We start from the raw sequence: 26621 nt of genomic DNA on the forward strand, positions 1-26621 counted from the left end.
TATCAATACAAACAATGTTTAAATTTGGAATATACAAGTGATTGTGGATGTTGGGCCATCATATGGTTGGTTAAAGTATCAGAAACTCTTTGAATTCCATAGTTTCTGTGACACTGTTGAATTTTGAATTTTAAAAATTCGTGAAACTCTCAATATGTTCTATTCCCTTCTCATACACTTTATCTAAGCCTTTTTTAGGGCTACTTTTCTTACTTCTCTGTTTGTTGTCTCTCTCGCACCTTTTCCCCTACCTCTCTCCCACTGATTGCTCACCCTCTGTTACCTTATATCATAGATGGCACTGTGATATTGACTTTTTGGAACATGGAGCCATGTTACAAAACAAGTTTTGCATATATATGCTGAGGAATAGCCAATACATGGCGTTATGTCGGTTGCGTGTCACATAGCAATAGAACTATACATTCAGTTATGGTTATGTGTATTAATTTACCCAGATTTGGAGGTCATCATTGTTATATACATATTTTGATGAATTGTTTTGATTGTGACACATTTAGATTGTACATAAGAGAAATATCGAATGAATCATTGAAAATGCGATTTTTTTCTTTGTCATGGCTCCTTGAGGGTTAAAAAGTACGTCTTATTCACATTCTGTTGTGCTTAGAGTACATCACTCAAAGATGGCCGCCCCACGCGTAATGAGATAGCGTGGATTATTGCCATCATTTGTTTTGATCACGCTGTCGCGCTTAACATGGCGTATTTAATGTTTGCGCGCGGCTCTGTTAATGAGACACTGATGAAGATTATCTCGAAACGCGTCTGTCTTGCTGTTCGAGTTTTCTGCTGAAATAAAGAAAATCCGATACTCAACCCCTCCAGTGAGTGCTTAACTCTATTTGAAAAATAAGGGAGTTTTGGGAGCTGTATATATATATATATATATATCTCTGTAATGAATTCCGCCTTTCCTGGAAGCTCCGCCCGTAGATCGGTGGCGCGTGAAGCCAGTAAGGCACAGCTGGCGAAAAATTCTGATCCAAAATGCAATAAATACGCGCTCTCAGGAGTACAAGGAGGATATTTAATTGAGGTACAGGCTACGCGTTTCGGAAGACAAACTTCCTTGATCACACGAAGAGCCGAATACAAAACACCCATTACATAGTGAAGGGTACTAGACATAAACATAGGACAGCATAGCAGCAAGTGTACTTCCGTGTTTAGAAGTTTGTCGGCCATCTTGTAATGTCCACAGGTACATTCATGTATATAATAAATGAAACTGGTAAGATTGCATATAGGTGCATAGTGCACAAGAAAACATAGGAACATCCTAGTTTACAATAGCTGTGTACAGTCTGTTGCTATTTCCTCATAGTGAAAGGAAAAAAGTAAAAAGAAAGATGGAGGGATAAAGATAACAGCCAAGTGGCTTAGCGCATCTACAGCTGAAAGCCCTAAATCTATGCCCCCAATGTACCAGCAAGTGGAATAAACAAGATAGAAATCCAAATCAAAGCTGAAAGCTATACTGGCGCCAAGTGGCCTAATGCTACAGTAATGATAAAACTGTCCCAACAGGTTATAACACTCTTACTGCTCTGAAAAGCAAGTGATCTAAGATAGAATCACAGATGCAAACCCATGTCTAGCACTGTTCTCAGTACTGGCAACAACAAAAACAAAAGGATAGAAAAGCACTATCCAAAATACAATACAAAAGTGAGTAGAAAATCTTATCTATACATGGTGATGTTTTCTTCTGGGGATAGGGAAGAAAAGGGTAGGTGACCCGTGACGTGTAGAGAATACCCAAAGGGCCCCTTCCTTTCCTCCTGTGAAGAGAAGGAAAAAGAACGAAGTTAGAAAGATAATAAAATAGAAAAATGACAATTACAGTTGTATCTTACAGTATTTACAGATTCATGAGCATCAAAAACATCAAGCTATACATCTTGAAATTTGGCAGAAAGAGCGAAGAAAGAAAGAAACATGTCAATGTTCCATAAGATGTGTTGCTAACTCCTCATCTATATTGTGCCCTAGCGGGTACTTAGTCTCAAGATTTAAGATCCATTTGGATTCTCTTTTTCTGAGTACCAGCTCCCTGTTACCACCTCTTCCACTGCCCACTACTTGTTCAATTACAAAGTACTTGAGTAATGAGCTGTTAGATGAATGATACTCAGCAAAGTGTCTAGCCACTGGGTAATGGCTATCTTTGTTATTTATGGCCCTAAGGTGTTCTAGGACCCTTTTCTTGGCCATATGAGTAGTACTCCCCACATACCATTTCTGGCATGGGCAAACTAACACATATATGGCATAGGTGGAACTACACGTGAGGAATTGTGATATGGTGTTTTTCTTAGGAGTGTGTGGTACACTGAATTCGTTGACCATATTACTTGTTTTACAAGCCTTACAGTGACCACAAGGATAAAAACCCTTGAGGTTATGCATGGATGTAAGGTGTGGTTCAGATATGTCACTGTGCATCAGGATGTTTCTTAGACTACGTCCTTTCCTATATGTGATTTTCGGTCTATTGCTAATGGCAGGACCTACTATACTGTCACTTTTAAGGATATTCCAGTTGTCATTGAGAATTTTCTTTATTCTGCTCGAGCTACTGTTGTATGTGAGAATAACTCGTGTCTCTGTTGATTCTGCAGTCTTCTCTTTAGTTTTCAGGGTACTTTTTCTGTCTATATCTTTAAGTTTAGAGACAGCTCTATCTAGTACCCATTTAGGGTAACCACGCTCTCTAAACCGATCCAGCATGATCGTTTCTTCAATTTTATAGTTGGTATCAGTACTGCAATTTCTTCTTGCTCTCAGTAACTCCCCATATGGTATACTCCACTTGAGTGTTTCTGGGTGGTGACTGTGAGCGTGTAGAATACTGTTACCTGCAGTTTCTTTCCGAAACAGTTTAGTCTCAAGTGTATTGTTGACAGCTCTAACTTTGACATCGAGGAAATCTATTTCCTCCTTGTTGATGTTATATGTCAGTACAATGTTAAGTGTGTTATTATTGAGTTGCTGGATAAACTCGACTGCTTCTTCTTCGCTCCCCTCCCATATTACAAAAAGATCGTCTATGTAACGGAGCCAAGTATTAACTTTTTTGAGGTGCTGAGAGAGGTCAACATCTTTTCTCACCTCCTCTTCCCATAGGCCTAAAAAGAGGTTAGCAAAGCTAGGGGCAAAGCAAGTACCCATGGCGGTCCCTAGGGTCTGTCTGAACAGTTCACCATTGAACATAAAAATGTTATTCTGTAGACATAGTAACATCATATCTATGAGCATCTTTGTATGTTCAGAATACATGATATTTCTCTCATTCAGAAAGTGGGTACACGCACGAATCCCCTGATCATGATCAATGATGGTATATAAGCTGGAAACATCCATAGTGATAAAAATATAGTTAGTTTGCCATTGTATGTTCTCAAGTTTACATAAAAAGTCTTTAGTATCTCTAACGTATGAGGGGAGTTTGGTAACATAGTTTTGCAAGAAATAATCTACATACTTAGAGATATTTTCGAAAACACTTCCCACAGATGAAACAATAGGTCTCCCTGGGGGAACAGTAGGATTTTTGTGTACTTTGGGGAGGAAATATATAATCGGAAGTTTAGGATAATCTTTCTTTAGATATAAGTATTCCTCCCACGTAATTATTCCTTCTCCTTGCCAGGCTGATAGTTTTTCCCAGGTAACCAATATACTGTCATTATAAGTCTTGGTGTTAGTTCTTTCATAAAATCTGTTGTTTTTCAACTGTCTGTGTGCTTCCGTTATGTACATGGATTTGCTAAGTAGAACAATATTACCTCCCTTATCCGCCGGGCGGATAACGATATCCTTGTCATTCGCTAATGATGAGATAATAGATCTTTGTTTAAATGTGAGATTACCACACACAAAATTATGGTTGGATTTCTCATGTTTATGTTCAATGAGAGCTTTAGTGACAACCTCATGAAAAGTATCCACACTATCGTGTGGGAGATTCGGATAAAAGATAGAACGGGGTTTGAAAGGTGTAACAGCTGCTCTATCTATAACAATATCTTGGATTTCATGATTGCCATTCATATTGTCACCTTCGGTGTTCTGTTCAAGTTCTTGCATGGTGAGCAGCATATTTGTATCAGCTATCGTAAGGGCAATTTGTTCAGTGGTAGTCATAACCCTGGCATTGTCCTGCATATTCCCTTTCAGTTCATGCCATTTTTTTAGTTTTAACTTCCTTATGAACTTAAAAATGTCTATTCTCGTATCGGAATAGTCAAAGATGGCAGTAGGGCAAAAGGTAAGACCTAGACATAGCGTTTTCTTCTCTAAATTGGACAGGGTACGGCTCGTGAGATTTACAATAGTTTTATTTACCATAGTGTCGTCCCACATATTTACATCTTCTTTTGTGAGCCCCCACGTCTGGTTCCCATTGGCTTTGTTTCGTTTCTGTGTCCTGTGTTTTCGTCTGTCCCTTCGTTGTTTGCTCCGCCCCTGCCTATATATATATAGATATATAGATATAGATATATAGATATATATATATCGCATGCAAGTGAAAATAAAGGTTGCCCAAAAAATAATACATGTTTTTTTTTAATTAAGTGTAGTAATCTAGTACAATGTTGAAATTAAATGTTAGTACCATACATTCTACAGGTGAATCGGCGGAAACATCTGAACATTTTTTACCCCTTCGCCATCAGAAGGCCTATTTGAGATGGTTTATTGGTTCTGTTAAATACTTATGATCATAAAAGCACAGTATCGCATAAACCATATTTCTCAAGGCTTGTATTTTCTTGATTTTGCACGAAAATTTGACAATCCCTTCTGAAACTTTTGGCCTTCTATATGTACTTTTATTCTTTCAGTTCATATATTCTTTGTAACTGTCTTGTACTACTCACCACCAAAGACTGATGCATTCCAAGCATGCTGACACACAGTTTAAATTGCAAAAATAGCACAATTGCTCCCAATAGCAAGTGTTTTATTGGACCACATTTATTTTCAGTGCAAGGCAGAACAAAAACAAAATGATAAGAAACCCTGTGGGAGAAAAGGGCTTTCCCGAAGATGTTTACTGAGAGAGAGGGGGAGCGAGGCGAGAGCTGCTGAAAGAACAGGATGACTTATAAATACACATACGTGTTGATAAATATGTGTTTCTTTCTGTGCCCTTCCCTCTACCTTTGCTCACAGTAAACACGTCCCGGAAATGTCCCCAGCGGTTCTTGCACGATCTGCAGAGACTCGGTTTGGGAATCGCTTAATTGAGTTTCCAGCCTGTGGAGCACACTCAGTTCTACCCACTGATGCTGCGCGCGGTTCCCGCCTTCGCCAACGAACTCGGAGAGTAAGTGTTAATGTGACTCATGCAGGCAACATCGTCATACACGGAATACCCGAAGGGTGTCATCCAGGGCCAGCCATATCTATCGAAAACCGAGCGGATTCATCAAACCTACTGCTACTGTGAAGGTTGTTTAGTGAGTCAGATGTCAACATTAGGACATTTTGGTTTGGGTGAAGTGTTCCTGATGTAGAACATGCATTTTAACTGGTTTTATCTTAATAATTTGGTTAACTAACACTTTTTGAGGTATCACTAGAACGGAAAATACACATTTGTTTTTTCCCCCAGTCAACCACAAAAAAGTCCTTAAGCTCTAGCTACACAAATGAAAAAGCATACAAGGTTTACCACCCGATTATAATCATCGGAGCAATTCACTAAAGCATTTTTCGTAGGCAAGTAATAAACGAAAAGCTACAATTTAATCTCTCTCTCTCTCCCTCGCTCCCCCTCTCTCTCCCTCTCTCTCTCTCTCTCTCTCTCTATATATATATATATATATTACTTCAACTCCAGCTGCCAATGATGCCGCTATGCTATGTATCAGATCTTAGGGGAGTGTCCACTGAGACGAAGACGGCTTTCTTCATTTTAATATAACGCACCACTGTCCACAAAACCACAGAAGCGACTCAGAGGAGTGTCACCCCACTGCTCACTGAGCAGTTCAAACAGAAAATAAATGATAATAAGGCAAATTTCATATTGTAATTGTAGTTGCATTTATATAGTGCTAACTACCCCAGACGAGGTGACAAAGCACTTTTTCGGGGAGTAGCATGCTACTCCGGAAATCAAAAAGGATTAATGGTGAATTAGTATAGTGAAATATGAAATTAGTTTGAGAGGTGGTTATGTTAGTCTGTTATTCGGATTGAGAAGGATTGTGGAGGGATAGATGAGGGAAAAGGTTTACATTTATATAGCGCATGCTACCTCTGATGAGGTGTTGAAGAGATTTTTAGGGGTAGAAAGCTACTCTGGAACCCAAATTGGATAAGTGGGGAATTAGTATAGGGAAACATGGAACTAATTTTAGTGGTAGACATGTTAGACTGTTATTTGGATAAAGGAATAGTGGAGGGATAGACGAGGGAAGGTTTTTTGTTTTTGGAGTTCATAGCAGTAGGACGGGGTTTGGGAGGAGTAAAGGGGAGGTGAAGAGTCAGAAGAAAGGTTTCTTGGGGAAATCTGAATAGTAAAATAGGTATGAAATGATGCAAGGAGGGGTAGAGGAGGGCAGAGTCTAGAAAGGGTTATTTTGGGGATCATAGTAGTGGTATGGGGTTTGGAATGAATGAGCGAGTTGAGGTAGAGTATATATTGATAGAGGTATAGGGTGAGAAATAGGGTAGTGCATTGGAAAGAGTAATAGAATGAGTGGAGGTAAAGGATATATTGCAAGAGATATAGGGTAGTGCATTGGATATGCAGAATTAGAAGCAAAGTATTAAATATAAAGATGCATAAGTACTTGGAAAGTATATATAAATGCATAAGGAAGGTAAAATATGTAGATTAAAGTTGCATTTAATAAACTCATACTTACTATAGTGTTTCTAACTCTGCCAGCACCCATCACACAACCACCGCCATTTCTAAATTCGAGGGATTATCTCTCTGTTATGGAGTACAATCACTCACAGGACCTGTGGAGATATATTTTTAAGAAGTCAAAGCTTATCTGTGGGACCCTTCTTTTTTATCATTTTATTTTACCGTACTGGCTCAGTTGGTAGGGGGCGAGGCTGGGCATCACTGGGGGAGAAGTGGTAGGCACTTTTCAAGTGCACATGACAGTTTGGCCGGCCAACTTGGCCGGCCAAACAGTCATGCGCACTCTGCATGCATCTTCTCCACCAGGTTGTATTGCAAAGCCTGGATGGAGAACATGCACAGCCTCCCAGCCCATCTGAGCGCTGAACCAAGGTTGCTCAGACCAATCACAACACTGCTGTCATGCAACATTGTGATTGGCTAGGTGTGCTTCCTGCTGCCGAAGAGAGGAGGACAGAGGAGAGGCGGTGGCCGGCCATACCGAGGTAAGTGTATTTTTTTATTCCTCTCCCCTCTTACCCCCTGCCACACCACCCCCATTTGGTAGCAGCCTCTAATGCAAAAACAGATGTCGACAATTCCAGCTGATACAATCTCGACGTATTTTATTTACAGAGACCGCTTGATGCATTTCGCCCGTACCTGACGGTCTTGTTCACTATACGTGACACCATATTGTTTTCAAATTGTATACTCTCACATGATCTTATACGTCATCATAAACATAGAAGTTATTAAAAGATTTTTTAATTTTGTATTGTCACAAAATGCATTGCAATGTGCAAAGCATACAAAACTTAATTTAAACAATGTTAATGTTTAAAATATCTTACTAATTAGTCACACATCAATAAATGATAGTTGTTCTATCCCCAGGGCCCAAATGGGACACTTGAATGCAACCTTGCGTCATTCCTGCGTGCACCAGGTGTTGTTGGGTTTTCCCAACAACACATGTATGTTCCCAAATTTACCCAGAGATGGGGTATTTTGCAAATAGAACAGGCTTATAGTGATTTGAGATGTTGAATTTTGCATGTGTGTCAACTATATAAGTGCAATAAGTGTCTGTAAAACTGATAAAATATTTGTATTTACATTTGTAAGGGAAGTAGTTTCTGGCTTAATATGTTTTGGTCCTATTGAATATTTTAATTTCAGTGAATATGATGCTTTTCAGAATAATATTTAAAATTAACTTCTATGTTGTTTATTTTATCCTTGCACTGGCACACATGGTGTGCGCGGGAACGATGTGAGGTTGCATTCTAGTGTCACTTACTGTGACTCGTGTACCTTCATACACAGTGTTGGGAACTCGCTAGCCAGACTACATGAACTACAACTTGCACCTTCCCCATGCACTGCTTATACCCTTTCATATTACATCTCTTATAGCATGTGAAATCATACCATTCATAACAACACTAATGACATCTCAGGTCACATCATTATGACAACACTGTGCATGGTAGCAGGGCAAGCTATAGTTCATGAGTGGAGAGTGTGGTAGAGTGGAGTGTTGTAGAGTGTAGTACAGTGGAGTAGAGTGTTGTAGAGTGGAGTGGCATAGAGTGGTAGAGTGGAGTGGTATAGTGTGTTTTGGAATGGCATAGAGTAGAGCAGTGGAGTAGCGTGGAGTAGTGTGTCATACAGTAGAGTAAGGTAAAATGGTGTGGAGTGACATAAAGAGAGTTGCGTAGAATGGTGTAGAGTTTTGTAGATGGCACAGACTGGAGTACAGTGTCATACAGTGGCTAAGAGTAGAGTACAGTGTTGTGGAGTGTCATACAGTGAAGTAGAGTGTTGTAGAGTGGAGGTGCTTTATGTGTCGTAGAGTGGAATAGAGTGTTGTCAAGTAAAGCAGAGTGGAGTGGCATAGACTGGCATGTCTTAGAATGTCTTAGAGAGGAGGGGCATTCAGTGGAGTGGAGTGGCATGTCATAGAGTGGATGGTATGTTGTAGAGTGGAGTGGAGTGGAGTTGAGTGTTACGTAGTGGAGTGGCATGGAGAGGCATTTTGTGGAGTGGTGTGTCATACAGTACAGTGGCATAGAATGGAGGGGCATTGAGCGGAGTTGAGTCAAGTTGCGTAGAGTGGATTGGCATGTCGTAGAGTGGATGGTGTGTCGTAGAGTGGATGGTGTGTCGTAGAGTGGAGTGTCATGGAGTGGCATGTAGTGGAGTGGTGTGTCATAAGGTGGAGTGGAGTGGTGTGTCATAGAGTGTCATACAGTGGAGTGCGGTGGCATAGAATGGAGGGGCATTGAGCGGAGTTGAGTGAAGTTGCATAGAGTGGAGTGGCATGTCGTAGAGTGGAGTGGCATGGCTGCCATACAGTGGCAAGTCGTAGAGTATCTTACTGTGGAGGGGCAAGGACTGGCGTAGAGTGGAGTGACATGTCGTAAAGTGGAGTGGCGTGTCATAGAGTGGCGAGGAGTGGAGTATCAAGGAGTAGAGTGTGGTAGAGTGGCGTGTCGTAGAGTGGAGTGGTATCTCATTGCCTGGAGTAGCATGGCTTAGAGAGGCGCGGAGTGTCGGTGAGTGGCATGCTGAAGAGTGAAGTGGCGTGTCGTAGAGTGGAGTGGGGTAGAGTGTTGTGGGGCCACATAGAGTCAAGTAGAGTGTTGTAGGGCCACATAGAGTCAAGTAGAGTGTCCTAAAGTGACATAGAGAGGAGTAAAGTGTTGTAGAGTGGAGTGGCACAGAGTAGAGTAGAGTGTCATAGAGTAAAGGAGCATAGAGTGGAGTAAAGTATCGTAAAGTGTCATGGTGTAGACTGGAGTGGCGTAGAGTAGAGGGGCCTAGAGTGGAGTGGCGTGTCAGAGAGTATAGTGGAGTGACATGTAGTAGAGTATAGTAGAGCGGTGTGTCACAGGGTGGCATGTCATACAGTGTCTTAGAGTGAAGTAGCATAAAGTGGAATGGCATGTTGTAGAGTGGAGTGGTGTGTCATAGAGTGGAGTGGCGTGTCAGAGTGTTTTGAGTGGAGCAGAGTGGCATAGAGCATTCATGGTCAAGTATATTACTAGGGTGCTTAGTTAATTAAAACCATTACACGTTAAAACAACAAGAACATTGCATTTAAAAACTGCATTGTTACATAGTATAACTGGCCCTTCTGGATCCTCAGATCTGCATAATGTATGTTATGTAATTGAGAACCATAAAGTGTTTCAGTTGGCAATGGCCTGTTCGAGAGATATGAATTGCCTTAAAAACAATTGGTTTGTTATTTTAAAAAATTGTCATTATTAAGACAACATGGTATAGGAAGCTGGCTTGGTATATACTATATCAAAATGAGGTATAGTGTGCACAGAGTCCAGTGGAACCCCAAAGGTAGGCTGAGGTAAAGTTAGATGGCACCTTACTCTCTATTTGTAGTAGTGTGGGCAAGCAGTAAGGCTTTATCAGAGGGTAGGGTTAAGCTTTTGTTGTGCAGACTCAGGCAGTAAATGATGTCACACACTCAAAGACTGAACTCAGACCAATTTGTTTGTATCAAAAATATGATTTAGTTATTTTATTTCTAGAACCAAGCCAAGCCTGGTGCAGGGAAGTGAAATAATACTTTGCACATTCTTTTGCAGTTATTTACAGTTGCATTCAGGTTCAAATGCAGTTGCCTAAATTTCAGGTAAGTCAACAATTCAAAATTACTTTTCAGTTACTTTACAGATTACTGTGAACTTACTTTTTTGATTACTTTTTTAGATACTTTTGCTAATCAGTGTGATACGCCTCGATATCACACTGAGACATCTCCTAGACAAAAGGTAAGTAATTCACTTTAAGTGCATTTGCAGTTTTTCATACAAACCAACTCCACACTGGGGGATAGGGGGCCTCCGGTCAGTGGTTGCTCACGAGTAGGCCACAAGGTTGTGGGAGCAAAGCTCCTGGTATTAGGCTCAGGGCAAAGGGGGATCTGAGTTAGCACCCAAAGTACACCTGTAACGGCGCAGGGGCGGCTGGGTGCAGGATGCTGTTTTGGCATCAGGTGCCCGGTTGATTTAAATGGGGATTCCCTGTTGCAACAAAGACTGCAGGCTCGGGGACGAAGATATTCTAGAGGTGACCACTGGATGGAGAGATAAGTTGGGATGCCTGGTGATGCTGGGACACCATCAGTTAGGCCACCCAAGGCCGTGGGACGTCAGGTGCAGGAGTGTCTTTAGGCATTGGGTTTTCTTACCAGTCGAGGTCAGGGGGATCCTGGGGGAGGAGGCTTGGCACCTTGTTCCAGGATGTGCATTGTTTCAGACCCCGAGAGCAGCAGGCTCTCGACCCAGGTGTCTAGAAACATGTCTGGTGGAGGCAGCTGGCGAGCAGCCACTCAGACATGACACTAGTGTTAGGTTGTTTTTCAGGGGGCATCTCTAAGATGCTCTCTAAGTGCATTTTTCATTAAATCCCACACTGGCATTAGTATGGGTTTAATGTGCTAAGGAATTTGATACAAAACTTCCCAGTTTTCTGTAAAGCCATTATGGTGCTGTGGAGTTCGTAATGACAAACTCCCAGCATCATATACTCTTAATGGCATTACTGCACTTACAATGTCTAAGAATTGGCTTATCCAACACAACGTCTGAATAGAAAAGGCGTCCCCCTAAATGCGAAACTCTGTAGGTCTGAGAGTAGGGGAAAATAAACCAAAAATAAATACACAACCTCCCACGTGACCTATATTTCTTTAGTATTAGCTAACATGTAGCATTGAAATGGGTCAGTTACTATTACTCAATATGGTCTAGAATAATGTGTTGTTAATTATATGAAGAAAAAAATTAATGAAATATAAAAGATTGACCAATGTGTGGAGAAATATTGAGTAATAGTAACTGACCCATTTTAATGCTACATGTTAGCGAATTCTAAAGAAATATAGGTCACGTGGGAGGTTGTGTATTTATTACCCAACACAACGTAAATGTGCGGTGACAGTGATATAAAGAACAGTGTAATCAGTATCCCAAAATTATTGGCTCTTGCACGTATGCAGACTGTGCAGGGTTTAAACCTTAGATTCCTGTCTGTAAGAAGTCATCCTTAAAGGAAGAGGAAACCTCACATGCTCTTTAGTGTCATGCTTCATCATAGGAGTCCCCACCCCGGTAGGACAGTGCCACCAGGGTGGACTCAACCTCATTGAAGACTGACTAGATTGGAGGGAGTTCTTGCATAAATCTTTCTGGCCAACACCATATAACAGGGGATCCAGATGAATATTTAAAAATACCTTAGTGTGCCTCGGGAAAATATACCTTTATTAGTGGAACACTAGGTATGATTAAAAATCAATATAGCTTAGACACTGTAGGGGTACAGGGCTCATGCACCTGCACCCTTGCCACTGGTATAGGGCACCCTGTACCTGTACCCTCACCACTGGTATAGGGCACCCTGCTAGAGGGGTGGCTGACCTATGCAAGGGCAGTGGGTTGTAGGCATGGGACACAAGGATGTGTGTCATACAGTGGAGTGCGGTGGCATAGAATGGAGGGGCATTGAGCGGAGTTGAGTGAAGTTGCATAGAGTGGAGTGGCATGTCGTAGAGTGGAGTGGCATGGCTGCCATACAGTGGCAAGTCGTAGAGTATCTTACTGTGGAGGGGCAAGGACTGGCGTAGAGTGGAGTGACATGTCGTAAAGTGGAGTGGCGTGTCATAGAGTGGCGAGGAGTGGAGTATCAAGGAGTAGAGTGTGGTAGAGTGGCGTGTCGTAGAGTGGAGTGGTATCTCATTGCCTGGAGTAGCATGGCTTAGAGAGGCGCGGAGTGTCGGTGAGTGGCATGCTGAAGAGTGAAGTGGCGTGTCGTAGAGTGGAGTGGGGTAGAGTGTTGTGGGGCCACATAGAGTCAAGTAGAGTGTTGTAGGGCCACATAGAGTCAAGTAGAGTGTCCTAAAGTGACATAGAGAGGAGTAAAGTGTTGTAGAGTGGAGTGGCACAGAGTAGAGTAGAGTGTCATAGAGTAAAGGAGCATAGAGTGGAGTAAAGTATCGTAAAGTGTCATGGTGTAGACTGGAGTGGCGTAGAGTAGAGGGGCCTAGAGTGGAGTGGCGTGTCAGAGAGTATAGTGGAGTGACATGTAGTAGAGTATAGTAGAGCGGTGTGTCACAGGGTGGCATGTCATACAGTGTCTTAGAGTGAAGTAGCATAAAGTGGAATGGCATGTTGTAGAGTGGAGTGGTGTGTCATAGAGTGGAGTGGCGTGTCAGAGTGTTTTGAGTGGAGCAGAGTGGCATAGAGCATTCATGGTCAAGTATATTACTAGGGTGCTTAGTTAATTAAAACCATTACACGTTAAAACAACAAGAACATTGCATTTAAAAACTGCATTGTTACATAGTATAACTGGCCCTTCTGGATCCTCAGATCTGCATAATGTATGTTATGTAATTGAGAACCATAAAGTGTTTCAGTTGGCAATGGCCTGTTCGAGAGATATGAATTGCCTTAAAAACAATTGGTTTGTTATTTTAAAAAATTGTCATTATTAAGACAACATGGTATAGGAAGCTGGCTTGGTATATACTATATCAAAATGAGGTATAGTGTGCACAGAGTCCAGTGGAACCCCAAAGGTAGGCTGAGGTAAAGTTAGATGGCACCTTACTCTCTATTTGTAGTAGTGTGGGCAAGCAGTAAGGCTTTATCAGAGAGTAGGGTTAAGCTTTTGTTGTGCAGACTCAGGCAGTAAATGATGTCACACACTCAAAGACTGAACTCAGACCAATTTGTTTGTATCAAAAATATGATTTAGTTATTTTATTTCTAGAACCAAGCCAAGCCTGGTGCAGGGAAGTGAAATAATACTTTGCACATTCTTTTGCAGTTATTTACAGTTGCATTCAGGTTCAAATGCAGTTGCCTAAATTTCAGGTAAGTCAACAATTCAAAATTACTTTTCAGTTACTTTACAGATTACTGTGAACTTACTTTTTTGATTACTTTTTTAGATACTTTTGCTAATCAGTGTGATACGCCTCGATATCACACTGAGACATCTCCTAGACAAAAGGTAAGTAATTCACTTTAAGTGCATTTGCAGTTTTTCATACAAACCAACTCCACACTGGGGGATAGGGGGCCTCCGGTCAGTGGTTGCTCACGAGTAGGCCACAAGGTTGTGGGAGCAAAGCTCCTGGTATTAGGCTCAGGGCAAAGGGGGATCTGAGTTAGCACCCAAAGTACACCTGTAACGGCGCAGGGGCGGCTGGGTGCAGGATGCTGTTTTGGCATCAGGTGCCCGGTTGATTTAAATGGGGATTCCCTGTTGCAACAAAGACTGCAGGCTCGGGGACGAAGATATTCTAGAGGTGACCACTGGATGGAGAGATAAGTTGGGATGCCTGGTGATGCTGGGACACCATCAGTTAGGCCACCCAAGGCCGTGGGACGTCAGGTGCAGGAGTGTCTTTAGGCATTGGGTTTTCTTACCAGTCGAGGTCAGGGGGATCCTGGGGGAGGAGGCTTGGCACCTTGTTCCAGGATGTGCATTGTTTCAGACCCCGAGAGCAGCAGGCTCTCGACCCAGGTGTCTAGAAACATGTCTGGTGGAGGCAGCTGGCGAGCAGCCACTCAGACAGGACACTAGTGTTAGGTTGTTTTTCAGGGGGCATCTCTAAGATGCTCTCTAAGTGCATTTTTCATTAAATCCCACACTGGCATTAGTATGGGTTTAATGTGCTAAGGAATTTGATACAAAACTTCCCAGTTTTCTGTAAAGCCATTATGGTGCTGTGGAGTTCGTAATGACAAACTCCCAGCATCATATACTCTTAATGGCATTACTGCACTTACAATGTCTAAGAATTGGCTTATCCAACACAACGTCTGAATAGAAAAGGCGTCCCCCTAAATGCGAAACTCTGTAGGTCTGAGAGTAGGGGAAAATAAACCAAAAATAAATACACAACCTCCCACGTGACCTATATTTCTTTAGTATTAGCTAACATGTAGCATTGAAATGGGTCAGTTACTATTACTCAATATGGTCTTGAATAATGTGTTGTTAATTATATGAAGAATAAAATTAATGAAATATAAAAGATTGACCAATGTGTGGAGAAATATTGAGTAATAGTAACTGACCCATTTTAATGCTACATGTTAGCGAATTCTAAAGAAATATAGGTCACGTGGGAGGTTGTGTATTTATTACCCAACACAACGTAAATGTGCGGTGACAGTGATATAAAGAACAGTGTAATCAGTATCCCAAAATTATTGGCTCTTGCACGTATGCAGACTGTGCAGGGTTTAAACCTTAGATTCCTGTCTGTAAGAAGTCATCCTTAAAGGAAGAGGAAACCTCACATGCTCTTTAGTGTCATGCTTCATCATAGGAGTCCCCACCCCGGTAGGACAGTGCCACCAGGGTGGACTCAACCTCATTGAAGACTGACTAGATTGGAGGGAGTTCTTGCATAAATCTTTCTGGCCAACACCATATAACAGGGGATCCAGATGAATATTTAAAAATACCTTAGTGTGCCTCGGGAAAATATACCTTTATTAGTGGAACACTAGGTATGATTAAAAATCAATATAGCTTAGACACTGTAGGGGTACAGGGCTCATGCACCTGCACCCTTGCCACTGGTATAGGGCACCCTGTACCTGTACCCTCACCACTGGTATAGGGCACCCTGCTAGAGGGGTGGCTGACCTATGCAAGGGCAGTGGGTTGTAGGCATGGGACACAAGGATGTGTCATGTCGTCTCTTCACTTTGTTCTGCACCAAAACATGCAGCCTGCAATGGCAGTGTGTGTGTGTGGAGGTACAGGGGCTATGAGGGTGGCACAATACGTGCTGCCTCCCTTAGAGGCCTTCCCTGGCCACAGTACCCTTGGTACCTATGGTACCATTTACAAGGGACTGACTTGTGGCCAAAGAGTGACAATTGGGTTTTGTCTTAATGCAGTTTTAGGGAAAGAGCATAGGCCCTGGGTACCTGTTTGGCAGGAACCCAGGGCACACTCAGTCAAAGTACATCAGCAGTTTGGCAAAAAGTGGGGGCAACCATGCAAAAAGAGGGACTTTCTTACATATGGTGTGACTGGGCCTTCTGATTCTTCAGATCTGTGTAGTATGAGTTGTATAAGTGAGATTCACAAGCGAGATGGAGTTAAATCAGCCCAGTGGTGGGTAAATTGTTCATGGGGTGGTAGCTGCTGTCCAGGCACACAGTGGGAGATCCTCCATGTGCTCTCTTTGTGCTATACTAGGCCCACATGTGGGTGAGGTTCTGGTTGTAGGGTATGAGCAAGAGGGGAATAAGGTTGAGTGAGTTAGCATTAGTGGAAGGGATGGGCCTTGCTTGTTGATGTTGTTCTTCAACTGACTTATGTGCATTACTTAAACTTGCAACTTCATCCTGTTTCACCTGCATGGCCAGTGCATGGTGCCTCACATCCTCCTCCCATGACACAAGGAGATGTTCCAAGTGCAGCTTCACCATTTCTTGGAGGCATTTTTCAATGTTCTCGATGACACAGGCCTGTCATAATCAACCTTGATATGTATTCCTGGTGGGTTTCATGATTGTGCAGGGTCTCTCCGCAATATGATGAATATCCTCCACACAGAGGATAGTTGTTGAAAAAATCTGGTCCTCAAAGAAGGCAGGATTCGCCTATGCCATCAACATGTCCTTCTGCGTGCTTGGTGGTCTGACAAGCCAGTAGGTTGCTCATTATATAGAGTGCTGGAAAATCTGGCAGGTTGCGAGAGGGAGATTGTTGAATGGGGAGACGTCTTCCACACCAGGGGTTTCTTCTCCCTCAGAAGACTGAAAAAAGATTGGAGTTGCACCCGTGTTGGAGGAGCAGGTTGGAAGGGAGCCAGCTGCCATACCTGTAGGTTGACGGCTGGTTTGAGGAGAGTCCTGAGTAGCCTGGACAAGCATCTGTGATTTATAGATGTTGCCTGGAGAATTGTAATCAATATAAGTTCCATATGAGGATGACTGCTCACTGCTCTTGTGGTCCTTCTTGATATGGTCTCCTCATTCAGACCAACAAACCCTCTTTCTCCTCAGCAGTGGAGGCCACAGAGATAGTAGCCTGTAAAAGAACAGGGGTCGGACTGCACATGGTTCTTTTCTTCTGGATGGTATGGGTTCATCATTAGGTTCTTGGTCATTAGAGACTGATTGTGCATACAAGAGAGAAGTTGCACAATAGATCTGAGGAAGAGGTGACACTTTAACATTAAAGATATATTATGTTACTATAAAATACTATCTGTTAGTTAATATGCCCATATATAAAACTTTAATAGTTTCTTACCTGCTTCTGGTATGGATGCTTCGTTTGTTGATGGAGTCCTTGATATCGGCTGCTGAACCAGTGACCTTGAAGAAGGCAGAGCTCCTGTGTCTCTTGATCCAGCACCAGGCGAAAACAATATTGATAAACTTCATAACTGTGACAGTGGGCATGAGGAAAACTGTCATAGGTGACCCTAATAGTACCAAAGCTGAAAAAGTGAAAAGGTAACAATTTATAGACTATAACATTTTATTTCCACATAGAGAAAATGTACCCCTAAAGTCAAGTGGTTTATAAATGTTACCTGAACCCTGAGATAAAAATATAGGGCCATTATAGGACCGGTTATGTATTTTTTATATTTCATGTTTATTTTGGGGAAGAGATCTTAATTGTGAGTTTTATGTTTTTTATTTGTGATGAATTCAATTTCTAACCCTGCTGTGCACGACCTTTGTCACTGGGGGCTGGGTGCAGTGTCTGGTAAATGCCAATCCCTACATCCAACTAGTTGTGGGCATCCAATCCCCGATAAACATGGCCTATGACTGTACACAGTGGAAGGTGGGTTCCAGGCCTGTCCTGTGTTAAGTCCCTAAGCTAATCTGCTTCAAGTAGGTTGCTCAGGCCCTGTGCCCAACCTGACATGGGTGACCAACCCCAGCCTTTGCACGGCTGTGCACTATGGGTGTTGGCCACCTACAGAGATTTGGGAGGAGGGGCAGGCTGAAGGCAAGACCCTGAATCCAACTCTACTGCACATGGCAGAAATCGTAACAGTTAGGCTCTGTTGGCAACTCGACTGCAGCTGGCAAGGCACAGCAGGGATAGATACAACCAGAGCATTGAGCACAAGGGCATGACAGGACATGCAGCCAATTCTCACTACATATGCCTGAAAAACACGCACTGCAGGTGTTGGCCACCCACAGACAGTTGGGCACAGGGGGTGGATGGATGCCAAGCCTTGTGGCTAACACCTGCTGCACATGGTCAAATGCTGCGCACAGTGGGGGTGCAAAGCCTGGCTATGAGTCATGTACTGCATCCCTCCAGCTACAACGGTGGATTTTGGCCATATACAGTGGGGATCAGTCATAGGTTTTATTAAAAGTTTTTATGTTGGTCTACTGGGTGGGAGAAGCTTTATGGTACTTCCTTTGGCCATGTTCATCAGGGCCCTTCAGCCATGAAGCTTGATCAAGTGGTGGTTTGGTGGTTGATGTGGTGCGGCCTTTGTCCGATTGAAGTGAACTCTTCAGTCTGTGAAGTTTAACCAAGTGGTGGTCTACCCGGTGGATGGAAGCTTTACACAGTACCGCTTAAGACCAGTGCAGTGGTGCCATTCAATCTGTGAACCTCAGCCTTCTGGTGGTCTATTCAGTGGATGGAACCTTGACATGGTACCGCTATTTGTCCGGTGCAGTGGAGGTATTCAGTGCTTGAAGCTCACCCTGGTGGAGGTCTGTTGAGTAAAAGGAAACTAGACAGGGTACCACCGTCGGTCCAACGCAGAAGAGCCCTTCAGTCCATGATGCTCACCCTGATTGTGGTCTACCAGGAGGAGAGAAGCTTGGAGCTTTATTGTTGATGGCCTAGTGCAACAACAGGGCTTTATAGTCTGTGAAGCTTGACCTGGTGGAGGTATACTAGACAGTGGGAAGCTTGATGCGGTACCACCATCAGCCAGGAGCAGCAGGGCTCTTTAGGTAGTAAAGCTCATTCTGGTGGTGTTCTATGTGATGGAAAGAAGCTTGACATTGCCTTCTTCCCAGTGAGTGGGGCTTTTCAGTTCTTGAAGCTCACCCTAATTGTGGTCTACTGGTGGGTGAAGTTTCCACAAGGCCAGACTCTGGATCCGTAGTACCAAGGGTACCTAGCTTGGATCTGTGAATCCTCTATCATGGGCCTGGGGTAAGGGTGCGCTCACCTTGGTCCCTCATATGCCTTTTTTATTATATTTTCAGAAGATGGGGACTGAGTCCCGTATTCTTTAATGGCAGCTGTAACATCTTGCCTCAATGTTGCGGCCAGCCAATAAGATTGTGTCTGTAACATGGATCCGTACATGGATCTGCAATACTGAAATGGCTGATGGGTTGGAGTACTTTTTGAATGACTGGATTCAAGGCTATCTGCAGATCCTTGTTCGTCCAAATATACATAAAACTTTTTTAAATGTAACCTCTTCATGCCCAACTCGAACACCTTTTTAAATGCCAATTTTTTTTTAATTACTAAACTGATTTTCACCAAAGCATGCAAACACAACCTTGAGCAAAGTTCTACCTTCATGCCAAATTTGGTGTAATTCCCTTCAGCCATTTTTGTTGTATTAAAGGGGAAAAAAATCATTAGGAATTAAAATGGGAAATTGTACTTATGGACCCTCCCATTTTTTTGCCACTGCTTAACAGTTCAGCACGAAACTTGCCAAGAATGACCCAAAGTGATTAACTTTAAAAAGAAACAAAAAACATTTGGTGCAGTTTTGTTCAATGGCGGCAAACTTATTAAGAAAACTATAAATGACTTTTCTATGGAAACTCTGACCTAGCCAGAGGTACATCTGTGCTATCGTAATTTATGCACACACCATGTCATTGCTTTGGCGAAGGCAAGTGTGTCTTTGCTGAAGCAATGACATTGTGGGTGTCAGCAGCCTGTGTACTAGGCGAGGCCTTCAAAGATCATAGAAAGAGAGTAGATTTTCATGGGGTCATGGGAGAGGTAAACAAGTGTGGTAGGAAGGGATGTATACGGGAATGGATCGGCAAAACACACAAGATGATGGACGGAATGTTACACATAGGCAAAACATTCACCCCCAGTCCATCGTTATTTTGCTCACCACGCCACCCCAGTTCAGACATGGCCATATGCAAATCAGTCTGACCCTGTGCCTCATGGGAACAGTCCAGCCCGAACTGCCAAGCCATGCCTTCCCTGGACCAGAAACAAGCATCCTAGGACCGGTTTTGGGAATGGATCGGAACAGCTTTGGGGGGTTGATGCAAAACAAAGAGAAACATGAAAAAGCACGGCAAGGAAAAAGGTCTAAGTACTGTGAGGATAGAAAAGGACAAGTTGGAACACGGGGTACCAGTGATGAGCAATAAAGTCAACGTGCTTTTGTTGGCTTTAATTAGGCGGCTGAGAAAACTATCTTGCAGATGAGTGGGAGGGTAGAGAAGTCATAGGGACCGAGGTAAGTGAGTGAACCCCAGAAGAATACGAAAGCTGAAGAGAAGCATTGTAGCAGGCTGTACCGGTGCAAGGGCGACAGAGGAAGGAAGAATCCGGAGTGAAAAACAGTTAGGGAAATCAAGGATACCAATGCCGCGGCGGTGGATTAAGCGATTCGTGGCATGAAGGGCGAGGAGAGGGCGGATATCCCAGGATGTTGTATAATTAAATTGCAGGGATAAATGAGATAGGTCTGTCCAGCTCGAGCAGGATATGTAGTTAAACACAGATGTAGTGTCGCGGGCAGAAGCACTAATTGTCCTGCGGGAGGGGCTTGCCCACAAACTTCTCTGGGGCCAGATTAATTCCTGCTAAATGATTCCATTGCTAAATCCTGGCTTATGCGGGCAGTTTTGCCAGCGTTCCAGCGCTGCTCGTAGTAGGAGAGTAAGAAAGCGAAAAACGTGACGCGATGACCTGCTGGACCCGGGGCAGATGACAGGCGTCTGACGCCATTACGCACCTGCTGAGTTCCTGGCAGTGGTCCTCGTGAGGCCTGCAGCATGGAGGCTGATGTGGGGCAATGTTGTGAAGTGCTACTGGGGTACAGTGATTGGAGGGCGGCCTGTGGAGAGCTGGTGAGCCTATGCAAATTGGGCAGAAAATGGCGGGAGGTCAGAGGGATGTAGAAAGACAACATGTGTACAGACAAAGGAAAAGGAGGACGAACAAAGAAGAGGATGCAAGCTAGAGGACCACAAAACTCGTCTGGATTTCGTGGGTGTAGTATTGAGCAATTGTTGGGTGAGTTTTTGTAGGTCCATGAGCACCACCCATTTTTGTATACACCTGTGTTCTAATAAAAAAAAACTTTCCAAACTTGGTTCAATAAATTTCCTTTGAGGAATTGTTTTTATTTACCGACTGGCATGGTGATAAGTTCCTTCTAGAAAGCTCCTGCTCTTCCCCTACAGCCTTCATATTAGACATAACTAATGTTTCTAGGAAGTGCCGTACACCACTTACATTCTCCAGCACTCCCAGGACAAGAGGAAAATGGAAAATAGAGACCTGTCTTTGTCCTCAATCGAGATCTTCATCTTTATTTTCATATCTACCATATAATGGTGGATATCTTATGCACCCACTTCTTGGCCCCCCTGCCTCATTTAGATGTCAGGAAATGCTGTTTTGCCAACATCCCAACACAAAAGGCACCATCGGCTCTGCCTCTAGGAAAAGGCTCTCGGACATGCTGTGATGTAGTCTGCAAGCTCAACACCAGGTCCTCTAGGAGAAGGTTGCTCCTGAGCAACACTGCAGTAAAATCCTCTACCCCAAGGTGCAGAAGTACATAGCATTTGCACATGCTGCACCTGCATACTGCTGCATGCGTCACAGCATGAAAGTCCTGCTGTCCTGCCTCCCAGGATAGGGGCACAAGCTCCTGCCCATTCCCTATACACAGTGCTGCAACTGCTATTGGAAAACATTGCCTGACAGTAATAACATTACTGGCTTAGGATAATGTTAGGCCTACATGATCAAATCTCAAAACGGTTTTTGCTAAATACTTCTGACCTTCCTTTGTGTGCCCTATTTATAGGGAATACTATTCTGTTATGGATTAAACACGATTTTAAAAACCTACGAATCAACACTCCATGTACAGGTTTTGGCAATAACTGTGTTACAGTGTTTTTAGAAACAACACTCACACCATCCACTATATAGCTTATGCCATGGTTTCAAATGAAGCAAAATAAAAACCGTTTGTTTTTTTTTGCTTGTCAAAGCCATGTGGGTTCAATGCCTGATGCATAGTTACAGTGAGCTGCTCTTGTTCAATGGTAATAATCAGCCCTCAATTCATAGTTCCGGCGAGCGAGCTGCCTTCGTGTTATAGTGATAAACAGCACTGAATTCATAGTTAACGTGACCTGCCCTTGCTACTCAATGCATTGTTACCGCTGGCTACTCTTGTTCAGCTGTCATTAACAGCACTCACTGCATAGTTAAACCGAGCTGCCTTTGTTTTATGGTGATAAACAGCACCGAATGTATAGTTGAAGGGACATGCCCTTGTTCAACAGTGATAAACAGCACTCAGTGCATTATTACGGGGAGCTGCTCCTGTGTAATGGTGATAAACAGCACGCAATGCATTGTTGCAGGAGCTGCCCTCGTTCAGCGGTGATAAACAGCACTCAATGAATAGTTAAACCGAGCTGCCTTTGTTTTATGGTGATAAAAAGCACTCAACGCTGCAAGATGCCCTCGTTCTATAGTGCTTCACAGCACTGAGTGCACTGTTCCGTTGAGATATCCATGCCCTGGAGTGCTACACTAATTAGTGCATTTTCACAAGGAGCTGCTCCTCTTGTGCAGTCCTGAACAGCTCTCAATGCATTCTTTGCAGTGAGCTGTGGGTGTTCTGGGGTACTGCATGCCACTCGCTGCTTTGTTGCAGCGAACGATCCATAGAGTGTATTTCTAAACAGCATTCAGCATATTGCTACTGTGAGCTACTCATGTTCTGCACTCGTAGCCAACACAATACACTGGTAAGTTCAGTGTTGCCGAAAAGTATTCCGCATATTGCTACAGAGAGCAGCCTGTTGTACCGACGGCACTGAGTGTATAGTCTGTGATGTCTGGGGATGTTGAACAGCATTCAGTCGATGGAGTAGCTGTCCATGGGATGAAGGTCTGGACAGCATCAGTATCCTTTGGCAGCTGTCCATGCTGTGTGTTGCTGAACAGCACCCAGTGCATTCTTACCATAAGCTGTCCACTTTCTGAGGTGCGGAATTGCATTCAATGAGTTTGTACAGTGAATCCTCCATGTTTTGTGGTGCTGAGCAGCACTAATTGCATTGGTCCTGTGAGTTGTCTATCTTCTGCTGTACAGACTCAAACTCAGGATGTTGTCAAAGGAAGCTGTCCATAGTGATGTCCATGTTTATAGCCACTACAATTGTCTGATCATTGCATGCACAATAGTAATAATGACCTAATATCAAAATCAGAAAATGTTATCCTTTCTTTGGCTACCACAGAACAAAATAAAGTAAAAGATCCTTGAAGTGCTTCTGCCCTGAAGTGCTACCATGTTCTGTGCTTGACTTTTAGGCGGCACTTTTCCTCATGCTGGCAGACGAGCCACCTATACAACGTCTGTGATGCGAAACCCTTTTCTACACATGGTAAGGATTAACTATCCAAAGGATGTCTTGTGGTGCTGCTCACTTATAACTGCGTCATTAACTTCCATTACTAGTTGGACGAGGTGATTCTGGGGCTGGAGTTACCTATTCCTCACAGTATTTCCACTCCACTTATCCACCATCATAGTTTTTCGGGCCAGTAATGTGGAATAACATGCTCTGTCTGGAATTAGTCCAATACTGCGCTCCCTGTTTCCGGTCCCATTTCCAAGAACAATTTTTTCCTGGGTCACTCAAGAAAATTTGAATAAATCTGAGCACCAAGTAGTGTGCCACTCTGTGCTGTAATGGCGGCATAATCTTGGTCATTTACTACTCTGGGCACAAAATAGTACAGCGTGAGAGCCTCACACTGACTAGTGCAGCGTGTGAACCGCACAATGACCAGAGGTCTATCTGGCTGCTGATGTCACGGCAAGACCCCAGGTAATTTAAAGCTGGTTTTATTGTTCTTTCTTAACCATAGCCCTGAGTGAGCTGTGTGTACATAGCAGCAACCTCTAGTGGACAAATTAGTTAATTGTACGGTTCTGGTAAATGTAGTTTGGTTTAATTATGAAGTCCTACCACAACGTGAATCCAAGAAATAGTTCTACTTCAACCAGTACTGAAGAAAAGAACTCGTCCAGGAAGCACAGAAAAATTGGTCTGCACTGTAATATTTCTGTAGCTGGATGTTCAGTCATGAGGCAAAGAGAGTGACCTTGGAAAGACCAATTTTAATATAAGGGTCTGGAAGATCTGTTGAAATGGGTTAGACCTGGAAGACCGACATACTCCTGTCCAAACAATGATACCAAACGTTGATGGTAATATATCCGCCAGCAGTTTGCATATTGTGCTTCCAGGAAGATCGTGGTAACGTACAGCTGCGATACTGCCCTTGTGGAAGTGACAAAAACCTACTGGGTCCTTGTCATGGCTTTTCATTGAAAAGGTTCCCATAAGCAGTTCCAAACAATCTATGTGCAAAATTCTGCTGATTTAAGTTTTGTTGGCCTTAGGACTGAGTACACTTTACCACTGCTAACCAGTGTTAAAGTGCTTGTGCTCACTCCCTAAAACATGGTAAAATTGCCTTACACCTAAGTGGCATACTTAATTTAATTATACATCCCTAGTCAAGTGGTATACCATATGCCCAGAGCCGGTAAATTAAAGTTACTATTGGGGCTGCAGTACTAATTGTGCCCCCCAGTTAAGTAGCTCTCTAAAGCATGTGTCATGTCTGTCATTGCGGCCTATGGACTGTTTGAAACTGCCAATTTGATATGGTAAAAATAACCCATTTGCCTAGCCTAAAACTCCCCTTTCAATACATAGAAATCGCCCCTAGGACAGGCCCCAAACAGCCCATAGTGCAGGGTGTATTATATTTCAAAAGTTGGACATGGACTTTTATGTTTTACATGTCCTAGTAGTGAAACACTCCCAAACTTGATTTTCACTACTGGGAGGCCTACCTGTCCTATAGCATAACATTGGGTTACCATATTACATTTAATAAGAGATAACATTTGTTTGGGAGCAGGTGGGAATCTCATGTTTGGTGTCTACAGAATTTATATTTAAAATCCTCTTTAATGATACGTCACAATTCTGAAAATGCCACTTTTAGAAAGTTCACATTTCTTGTCTTAACCATTTGGTGCCTGTATCCTGGGTCACATGACTAGGTGTGAATGGCAGTTGGCCTTTGCATAGTCCTCCCAGACAGCGACACACTAGGGGGACTTGGTGTTGGCGAATGGGCCAACTCAGCAGGATGGGGGGCGGAGCTGAGCACAGCCCCACTTGCACTTTAAAGACACTGCCTCTATACACACACACACACAAAGCATGGCACACTAGCATTTCGTGACTCCAGATTCAATGGAGCCTGTGCAGGGAGGCAAGAAATTCCAGTCACTTTAGGATCAGGAAAACTCCAAACATCTCTTCCACTTCAACTAGCACCGGGTATAAAAATATTTTCCTCAGACCCATTCTTCAGTGCCCTTCTGGACCTGCAAAGGACTCTCAGACGACTGCTCTGCTGCACCAAGAGGACTGTCATGCTACCTGAAGCCTATCCTGTGCCCTCAGAGGCCTTGCTTTTTGAGACCTGCTTTTCTGCTGGAACACAGGACTATCAGAGTGATTCCAACTGCTAGTTGAGTGGCCTTCTGATCAGAGCCTCAGGGACATAAAAGACTCCAACCATCTTGAACCTGTGCCCAGTCTGAGTTCTGATCCTCCAAGAGGTGCCCCTCTAATCCTGGATACTTGGAAGCGGTGCTAAAGGTGGCCAGATAACCAAATCTAAAACCTGAGGCTTAGAAAATTCTCTTCTAATAAGTGCTCTGAGAACCAAGAGGAGACTGGGACCTACCTGCTTGCCAATCTGCCACAGGTGCATCGCCAGTTGGCCTGACATTCTGGCAGTTCCCACTACGTTCTTCTACGCAGCAGCTAATCGTGTTCAGCGTCTTCTCTTTAGAAAGGGATACAGCCTTCTAGAGTCCTTGTCAGATTCAGCCTGCAGCTTCATCTTGCAAGAGATTTTCGACTTCCATAAAAGAGACTATGTGCCTAATTATGACTTTGGTGTGAGAGTGGGAGTGGGCGCCATGCTCCCACACCCCCAAAGTCAACCACCCGCCAGATTAGGAATTTTCTCCTGCTCTGGCGGGTGGTTCTTTTGGCAGTCCCAGGTGGTGAGCCTTAGAAGGCACCACAATGGGAGCTCCAAAGCATGTTCCTGTCTGGCATGGACTGTGAAGTCCATGCCGTGTAGGAACTGGGGGTGCATGCAGACATGTGCCCCTCTGCATGCATCCCCTGGCCCTTAGGCATTAGAAGGCGCTGTTGGGCCCTCTTAGTTTCCATAACCTTTGACTTTGTCCCTGTTTTGGACAACTAAACATCCGCTGTTGGCACTTTGATCTTTCAGGTGCTCGATTTTACTAAAAACATTAAAAATTCATAACTCCGATTCTACTAATTGGATTTTGTTTGGTCAAAAGGTTTATTAC

The sequence above is a fragment of the Triturus cristatus genome, chromosome 4_1 (assembly GCF_964204655.1).
Source record: "Triturus cristatus chromosome 4_1, aTriCri1.1, whole genome shotgun sequence".
Lineage (NCBI taxonomy): Eukaryota > Metazoa > Chordata > Amphibia > Caudata > Salamandridae > Triturus > Triturus cristatus.